This window comes from Cyprinus carpio, chromosome B13 (genome assembly GCF_018340385.1).
Source record: "Cyprinus carpio isolate SPL01 chromosome B13, ASM1834038v1, whole genome shotgun sequence".
NCBI lineage: Eukaryota > Metazoa > Chordata > Actinopteri > Cypriniformes > Cyprinidae > Cyprinus > Cyprinus carpio.
The window spans coordinates 24665978-24675916 of NC_056609.1; positions in this window are offsets into that span (position 1 = coordinate 24665978).

Sequence of the window (9939 nt, forward strand, 5' to 3'; positions counted from 1 at the left end):
GAAATTTTGTCTGATAGACTTCCATAGCTGGTTCTTTACGAAGTTCATAAAATTTTTCATCCAGGACTGATCTCTGTGGGACTGAACTATAATCACTCGCTCTCTAGAAATGGAAACTCATTCTGTCCTGTTGTGTGTTGCCCAGATTGTGTCAAAGACTGAAAGAGGCACAATTTCATGCGCTTTAGAAATCAATAATCACCGCAGTGGATATAAATGAGATTATAGTGATGATGAGGAATGTTATTGGGGCAAATATTCCTATGATATTTTGTGACCATGAGGATTTTTCAGAAATCAGCATATAAATCTGATACCAAGAGATCCCAAAAAAGTCAACGCTGTGCGTTTTATGTATTGATAGGAATAATACTTTGTGGGATTTGATACACAGAGACATAATAATAAATCAAAAACAATATATCATTCACTCTTACTTCACCAAGACAAGGTCACAGGTGTTTTTGTTTTTAATTTTTGGCATGCATGCATGTAATCATTCATTCATTTCTTTTTTTATTACATATGCGATTTGGATTTATTTAATGAATTAGTATATCATCTAATAGCAATTATAATCAGATGGCATTTATTTTCTTTTTCCTATTTTTGGGGGTCAAAAGGATATTTATAAAAACTCAAAAGTTTTATGGCTGTAATTGAATTCCAATCTAATAATAAATAATCCTTAGTTGAATATAGCTCCTTACTATCAGATGTAGTCAGCGGAAACTGCTGTGTGAGCAGGTTCTCATTAGATGGGCATGCTTTTCATTGTAGTTTGGTAAAAGACAAACTCCTTCAGCAGGCTTCATCAGCATGCAGGGCTGTGTTAATTGGCTATTCAACTCTACACTTCAGCTTTCTCCAGCTTTGTGATTGGCTCAGCATTTAGAGATTAAGTTCAAGCACCGCTGGAAGTGCACTTTCAGCCAAATGCTTAAAGAAAGGATTTGAAGTGACTATTAAAAGGGTTAGTTTCAGGGTGCTGGAGCGGTGGCCCAATGCCCAGATATGCTCAGTAAATTCTTGATAAGACGGGCAAGGAAACCCTGAAGAATGGAGAGAACGCTCTGGTCAAATGAGGGCAAGGGATGTTTATTTCTTCATAGCAAATGTTATTTTAAAAGAAAAAGTGAACGTTAACACAGTGCACAATAAAAATATGTGCACAAACAGGGCCAAATTTGTTTAGGTTGGGAACAATAATATCCATGGAGATTGTTTTTCTATGTTTTAGATGGAAGTGCTCTGCTCTGAGGTAAAGTGAATGTCATTTGGTTGTGATGGGCAAACAATCCTAACAGAATGACTGTGATATAAGAATGTAAGTTCATATCTGCCATGTCAGTAAAAGCATTAGCTTATAGAGCACTTCAAATGCCACATGCATTGCTGCATGTGCTTTATAGTTTGGTTTGCATTTACATTCCTTACAAACTGATGTAATATATATATATTTTCCAATGGTCTGATGTGTTTTGTGTATTTCAAAGTATTGTGAACATTTTCAAACACAGATAATAACCATAAAATGTTTATACATCTGAAAACTATTGAAAATCTGGGATTCAGAATCTAATTAAAAGCATGAAAATAAACATTTTTGTTTTGTGCTTTTGACAAATTTAAAACAAAGGAGCACTGTGTTATAAAATGAATGATAAAAATCACTATTTCTAGGTCACTTATCTAATAAGCAAATGTGTAACCATGTGAACTCCTTTGTGCAAAAGGTCAGATTTTCTTGCATCCACTACCTACATGTTCTGCTTAATGACTGTTTTTAATGATCTGCCAGAAGACCAGGAAAATCCAATGCTTGTTTGTATACAGAGTTTCTGAAGGTCTTGTGCAGTTACAGTAACAGTTGTTTCCATATTGGGAGCAGAGCTTAAGCTTTAGCTGTATTATTATTATTAAAATTGTTTTTAATTAAAAAGTGATGGAGATCGGTTGGAAGTTTGAAACTTTGAAGTGTTCTCTAATATTGTGTGCTCTAAACATTTACATTTTGAACTTATTGAAGAATTGTGTTCCCTTCAATTTATTCCTTAAATTTTCTTTACTTTAAGTCTTTTATAAGTAAGTTATAGTAAGCTGTTTATAAGTGAAAATCGAGATCTAAAAGATGTTTGGTTTTTTTGTCTACGAGGCCTCTGACTTTCCATACATGGCCTGACGATGTTACAATTTTATGTTTGGAGTCTAAGGATTGAATCACAAAATGCAATTCCACTGACAGCATATCTAAAGGGAAGTTTGTTATAAAATCACATAGTCGCTGAAATGTGATGAAATGCAGGGGTACATTTCTTACCGCAGATCTGACTTGAGATAGACCCAAGATAAGTACTTTCGCTGGCAAATGAGTTCCACAAAAACCACTTGGACACACCAGACTGTGAACCAATTTATTTATTATCCCTGGAAATGCAAGATCACATTTTCACTGTATTGGCTCATTGCCTGGCACGGCTGAAGGGACGCCACACTTGCGAGGCAGCCATGGAGTCAGGCATGCTTGCGGGAAACGCACTTCAGTTTGGATTGCGCTTCCCCCAATCACAGGCGGGTCTTTAAGAGACCCTTGAAAAGATTGTGGTCATGGAGCAGAATTCAAAGGGACAGATCAGAGAATAAAGGGCCCTCAAAGCCAGATTCTGCAGAGGATGGAGGGGTCCGGGAGTCATGGGGGTCTGCATGCAGGCGATGATGTGAAACTTCCACTGACATGCCCAAGCTGCCACGTGAGAAACAAAACATTAAAATAGATGAAAATGAAGTATAGTTGAAGTGTATTCAAGATATATATGTCAAAGGAATTTATAATAATAATAAAACATTTATAAGAAGGCTTAGTGGACTCGCACAAGGAGGTACAATAGAATAAAATGTGCCACAATTCACCTTGTATGGAAGCTTGTTTTGCCAAAACTAAATAAATAAATAAAATAAAAAAGCAAATTGCGACTTTTTTTGCGCCGTTTTAGAGTTTTCCTTGCTATTGCTAGTTTATATCTCACAATTAACAATTTTTTTTCTCAAAATTATGAGTTTACATCTCACAGTTTCATGTTTTTTCTTGAAATTCTGAGTTTACATCTGACAGTTTAGAGATTTTTTTAATTCTAAGTTTACATCTTGAAATTCAGACTTTGTTTCCTCAGCATATTGAGTTTACATCTTGCAATTTAATATTTTACTCTAAATTGTGTGTGTGTGTGTGTGTGTGTGTGTGTGTGTGTGTGTGTGTGTGTGTGTGTGTGTGTGTGTGTGTGTGTGTGTGTGTGTGTGATTTATGCCACTGACTAAAAAATAATAATAAAAAACTGAATTGTAAGATATAAATTAGTAAGGAGTGTATTAAGAGTCACAATTATCTTTTTTTTTTTAATCCGTTGGTGGAAACAAGCTTCCATTAGCTTGGCATCTGTGTTACTTTGTCAGCACAAGGTGGAAGAATTGGAGAACTGTACTAAATCACACTACTGCCATTTTCTGTGAACATTTAACATTTTTGTAATGTTATCATAATAAAATGGGGTTTCCAAATGACATGCCGTTGGAAGCTGAAGATATTTAGGAAACACACACACAGCACCTACAGATCAATCCATCACTCCTTAATGCTAGTTTGCATGTTGCTTCTGCTTATAAAAGCAAACTAACTTAGCAAACAAATGACAGTTTGTGTTGGGCAAAATCTCTGATATCTAATAGTCTAGCTTGTGTCAATTGATTAATGCCATACCTAGAGTAATTATGAAGTACCCAGCCTTCTTTTCACATGGCAAGTGTCAGCAGTGTTGAAACAAAACGGGTATTCAGACAATTCCAGACTTTCCTCAACTGTCTCGTTGGCAAAATGTTTCTGCAGAATGTGGCTTTTGAACAGGCAGACTCGAATTCCCTCCAGAGAATTTTCTTAATCATCTCATATGCCCTGCAAGGATGCCCGTGGCTCAGCTGCCATAACAGTCTACAGCAGAGGAACGGAGAGGGCTTTAAAGGTGCTGGAAGTGATGTTAGCTATTCAGGAACTCCCCCAAAAGAGACTTTAACACATGTCTTAGTACTCCCTTCACTTCCATTCATAGGCATGTCAGTGTGGGAGAGAAGAAATGCAAGCACATGCAGAAAAGTTTTGATTTCTGCTGGATACCAAAGTTTGGTGAACTCTTACTTGCAAATTTGTACGTTGAAAAGACATTTGACCAAAAGAGAATGTACTGTAAATGTCACAGACTGACCTCTAGGCTCAATAGATTGTCACAGTAATAAGTCCTAAAACCCAGAAACTCAAATAGCTAGACTTCTGACTTGTGACTGTGTGATTTTTTTGCGCTTCCAGTAATAGGCTTCATCAATACCAACTCGTGATTTTAGATGTTTTGAAAAAAGGTTTGTTGCTAACAAGTTGATAAATGGTACTACAAAAGCTGTCGGGGACATTAAATATCATCCCGTCAAGCATGTAAAATCATCTACTCAGTAGTCTGAATTTACAGCATCAGAACACTCTTGAACTCTTCAAACTGTTCTTTTACTTTATTTAAAGATTATTGGTGACCCTGAAGTCATGCAACCTTTCTGTAGTTTGTTTATATCCCAACTTTAGAGTAAACTGTATATTTATATATTATATATTAAAATTACATATTTGAGTACAAAAAGTAAATGTTCATAATATGATTTTTGATATGTTATTATTACCCCACTTTTTTTCTTGTTCTAATGATAGTATTGCTAATTAAAAAAAAAGTGCAACCGCACATGTATCTGTGTTTTTTTATTACCCCACTTTTTTTATTGTTCTGATGATAGTATTGATAATTTATGAAAAGGTAAACGTGTTTGGAGACCACGATAATCAGCGAGAAATGTCACAGGTAACAAAAGATAAAATAACACGCAATTTTGATGTTAGCATCAGCAAACTTTAACACTGAACTCTTCTTTAAGATGACCTTGTACAGGTACCATGACGTAATTTAACAAAGTAGCCGAACCAAAAGAACATGTTCTAGGCTTTGAGGCAAACTGACACTCTCTTAACCATAACTCAGCTTCCTCCAAGTATTTTAATAGGCTAAACAAATAAATTGTCAAATCGCTGTTACAAAGACAGCATTGCATACAATTCAACATGTGAAGAAATTTTTATTTTATTAAAAAAATATATATATGCTTACAGAATCTTATATATAGTTAAAAGAAAGCAAAGTGGTGAAAAGACACGTTTTGGATGGTCCTAGTCTTGTTTTGGCTGCTGGGTTTTTCTTCTCTTTCCGCATGCAGTCTTCACATGACCTTAAACAGAATTATTTTTCTTATGATAGAGAAAAAAAAAAAAAAAAAAAAAAAAAACGAGCTGCACAAACATCTTCTGGAGCTGACATCTGCAACCAATAAAGGTAAATTTTCTGTATTTTTCTGAAATCACTCACCGTTATACTTTACATTTGTTTATAGTTTAAATATTAAATGAGTTGAGCTCTAACCCTGATAAAAATCGCCTACCTGTAGTCTTCTAGTAATCCTAACTAAGTTAGCTGGTAGAAGTGTGTTTGATCAGGGTAAAATCTAAACTGTAGGACAGTGGCCCTCCAGTACCAAGTTTGCCCATCCCTGCTTCAACTCACATAGAGGCTTCATAAAAGATTGATTAACCCATTAATTAAATATATATGAGAGTGTCATATATACAAGATGATTAAATATATTTGTTAATATATTTAAATTATTAACAAATGTACAGTATAACAGTGAGTGATTTCAGAAAAAAAGAAAATGTACCTTTATTGGTATTTGCTGCTGTCAGCTCTGGAAGATGCCTGCAGCTTGCGAACGTTTTTATTATTTTATTTTTCCTCCTGCTCGTTCGGGTGCCCAAACTACACTGTAAAGAGTTTGCTGTAAATTTTACAGTAGCTGGATGTATTATTACTGTATTATCAGTATTAGTATTGTTCAATTTATTTGAATTTTTTACCTGTATAAAACAATCCAATTTTGGTACAACATTGTATGCCACATATATATATATATATATATATAATATATATATATATATATATATATATATATATATATATATATATTTTTTTTTTTTTTTTTTTTTTTTTAAACCCCAACCCCATAAAAATCACAATAAGTCATTAGCATTTGTGTTTATAATATTCTTTTTAATTGTTGAACATTTTCCTTTTAAAAATACTAATTACAAATCTTCATCTCTAGCATGCACTAGCTGAAAAAAAGGGCATCATCATAGTCCCCCCATGTATCTGTAGCATGGCAAAACAGGCTTTACAGAAATAAAACACAGTACAAATTAGTTTGTGTTGTTGTGTTAAATTTCAGTAATTTTGGCAACGCTGACAAAATCTCTGATGAGAAACACCATGAGGGGATTCAGGCTGATGCTTTTTATTTGCACCCTCTTTCCTGAATTCCATCTGAACTGTGACTCTGAATGGCTTTTGGTGCCACCAGGGTTGATTATCAGAATGAGCCTGCAAGCACAAAAAAGAAAATTGAAATAATTGTTTACTGAATTTATCCCAACTGTCAGACTTTGTGCTGTATGTGCTTTGATTTTAATTAACACTATATACTATCTGAACGCACCATGAATGTGCATAATTGTTTCATAATCCCACACAAATTATTAAAGCTCCATTCCATATAATGCATTCCTGTAGATCAAACAGTAGAGCAAAGTCAAGTCACCATTATTTATATAGCGCTTTTTTCGATGTAGATTGTGTCAAAGCAGCTTTACAGTATTAAACAGGGGAATAGTGTGTCGAAATGGTGTGCCATTCTCCTCTGGCCAGAGGAAACCAGCAGTTTAATTCTAGGCTGCAGTTAAGTGAGATTGTGCAGAGGATTCATCTGATTCCCGTGGTCTTGTCCCAGTGGTCATCTAGGAGACAAGGTCTTCACTGGGGATCTGTCTCTGGGGCTCATCTAGTTGACATGCAGCGCTGTCTAGGTCATCTCTAGGTCCTGATCCACCATCTGGGATGGATGCGTGCTGGATCTGGGTAACTGCAGTGACCATCTGATCTGGATACAGATGGGATCTGTTGGCTACAGTGACCTCAGAATAAGAAATAAACAGACTAATATTAGCATAGATGCCATTCTTCTAACAATGTAACAAGTACATCGGGTGTTATGGGAAGTGTTCCCGGTTCCGGCTGACCTAATTAATAGAGCCAAACAATCCTTTTACGGTTTTGGATTATATAGATGTGTTAGTGTGTTGGGTTTTTAATCTATAGATTTAAACTGACAGAGTGTGTCTGCCTCCCGAACACTGTTAGGTAGATTATTCCAGAGTTTGGGAGCTAGGAATAGAAATAGGAAAAGGATCTGCCGCCTGCAGTTGATTTTGAAATTCTAGGTACAGTATTATCAAATGGCCAGAGTTTTGAGATCATAGCGGACGTGGAGGACTATAATGCAATAAGATCTCACTCAAATACTGAGGCACTTAACTATTCAGGACTTTATAAGTAATTAGCAAGATTTTAAAATCTATACGATGTTTAATAGGGAGCCAGAGAAGTGTTGACAGAACCGGGCTAGTATGGTCATACTTGTTGGTTCTAGTAAGAACTCTAGCTGCTGCATTTTGGACCACCTGGAGTTTGATTATTAGGCGTGCAAAACACCTAAAAAGCATTATAATAATCTAACCTTGAGGTCATAAATGCATGAATTAACGTTTTTGCATTTGCCATTGAGAGCTTAGTGTTATATTGCCGAAATAATGGAGTTGATTCCCAGGTAATGGATAATGATAAAAAACAACAACAACCTTTAACTAGTTTACTTCGGCTAACTTACCAGTTGATATTATCACCGTTACATTGGCAATCTTACTCACCTGTTGTTACCACCTCTACGATGTAATCACAAGAAAAAAACTCCAATACACCTCCTTTGCAGATGACATGACCAATAGACCACAACCTGAAAAAAAATAGGCGTTTCTTAACTCATTTTTCTTTACTATTTTCACGTTAGCTCGCTGTTATGTAACATATGTCTGACATAACCTGCGATAAAAAGGCGAATTATTATGCTTCCCTGATTAATTCCCTGATTGATTCGGATAACTGTATAACTTAACTTACCAGCTGATGTAATCACCTTCACGATGGCTCCAAAATACACCCCCGACATTGCAGACGATAAAATCCACAAACTTGAACATAAAAAAGAAGAACTATAAAGAATAACAAAAACCAAATACAGTGTAGCTCTTCTTGATTGGCCAAAATTGATCTTGATCTCCAAAGAGTGCCCGCTGTTGCCTCTACAGATGCACAAATCACTTTTGCACCATATTTCACACAGATAAGAGTGCATGAAACTTGTCATTTGCAAGCGAAAAACAGGTTTGAGACTGGTAGCACCAGATTCAGGCTATGTCGTTATGTACTTGTTTATGCTCGAAAAAGCATCCATATGTGTGTGTGTGTGTGTGTGTGTGTGTGTGTGTGTGTGTGTGTGTGTGTGTGTGTGTGTGTGTGTGTAAGAAAACATTCTACAAGTGTGCAAATCTCATTGCAAGTATTCACATACTGATTTGCGGATGTACAAAATTCGTCCATGACTTCACATTTTTGATGGAGGTGTGTGAATGTGTTTTGCACCATATTCACTGCAGCAATAGTGGCAAAACATGTGAGCCTACGAGTTTCTTGATTTGTGATTTGTAGAATAGGAATTGTGCACCTGCAGTGAAGGATTCAAGAAGGTGTAACTGTTGTGTTGTGTTTGTTGGGGGGAGAAAAAATCTACAAGTTTGCAACTTTTGTCTGCGTCTTCAAATGTACTGATACACATGTGTGGCTATTCTCTACAACTACAAATTCCGCTGTCACAGATGCTCAGTTGTTTCGCAACAAAAATACCTTCATAGTGGTGTTATGTGGAGAAATGACTCCATGAGGTGTTAAGGAACTTGGTGACTCGTCTTCATGAATCTCCTCAAGATTCTTCTGATATGACTCATAGTTTTCCTAAGAGTGTTCCAGTACAGCAACAGTGCAAACAATGTGAATTTTTTTATTATGTGTGTAACCCTTGTGTCCTATATCCATACTGATCCACACTGACCACCTTTGCACGTATCTCTATTCCAGTAGGCAGGTTCTAAAATTATGTGGGGCAAACTATTCTAAAAGAAGTTTTAGAAGTTGGGTTCATTTCTTCATTATTATTATTATTATTATTATTATTATTATTATTATTATTATTATTATTTTATTATTTATTTATTTTTATTTTTTATTTTTTTTTTTTATTTTTTATTTTTTTTGAGGCCCCTGCAAGGCTTTACAGTAAAATTGCTGTAACAGACTTGAGTACTTTGTGTCATTTTATACATAAAAATGTTATGATGTGTTTCATAAAGAGAATTAATAATAAAAAATTAGGCAAAATGGGAAGCTTAGTATATTTTCAATGTAAAATTATGATGCATTTTTGTTAATTATTTGAAGTTACCTTTATTGCATGAAAACAGCAGCAGAAGTCATTCTGCAAAAAAAAAAAAAAAAAAAAAAAAAATTGAGTTCCACCAAAGACTTATATCTGTTATTTATTAATAAACTGATGGAATCATGAATGGAAATTAGTTTTTTTTGGATATGGATAAATTGCTTTTTGATTTGATTTTGATATATCGCTTACAGAAATAATATGTCCTTGGTGGAAAGGTTGTTGGAGCATTTTATTGAGGGAGACATCCTTGTTCTTTACATGGCTGTCATTCTTTGTTATGTGCTCTAATGCAATTAAACCTCCCTGTTTGCTGAGCAATTACAGATGCCCAGAGGTCTACCAGATCTCATCTGTTTTCCTTCGCCACACAGAATCACCCTCATTCTGTTGTATTTCTAATGTCGTTCTTTGCCT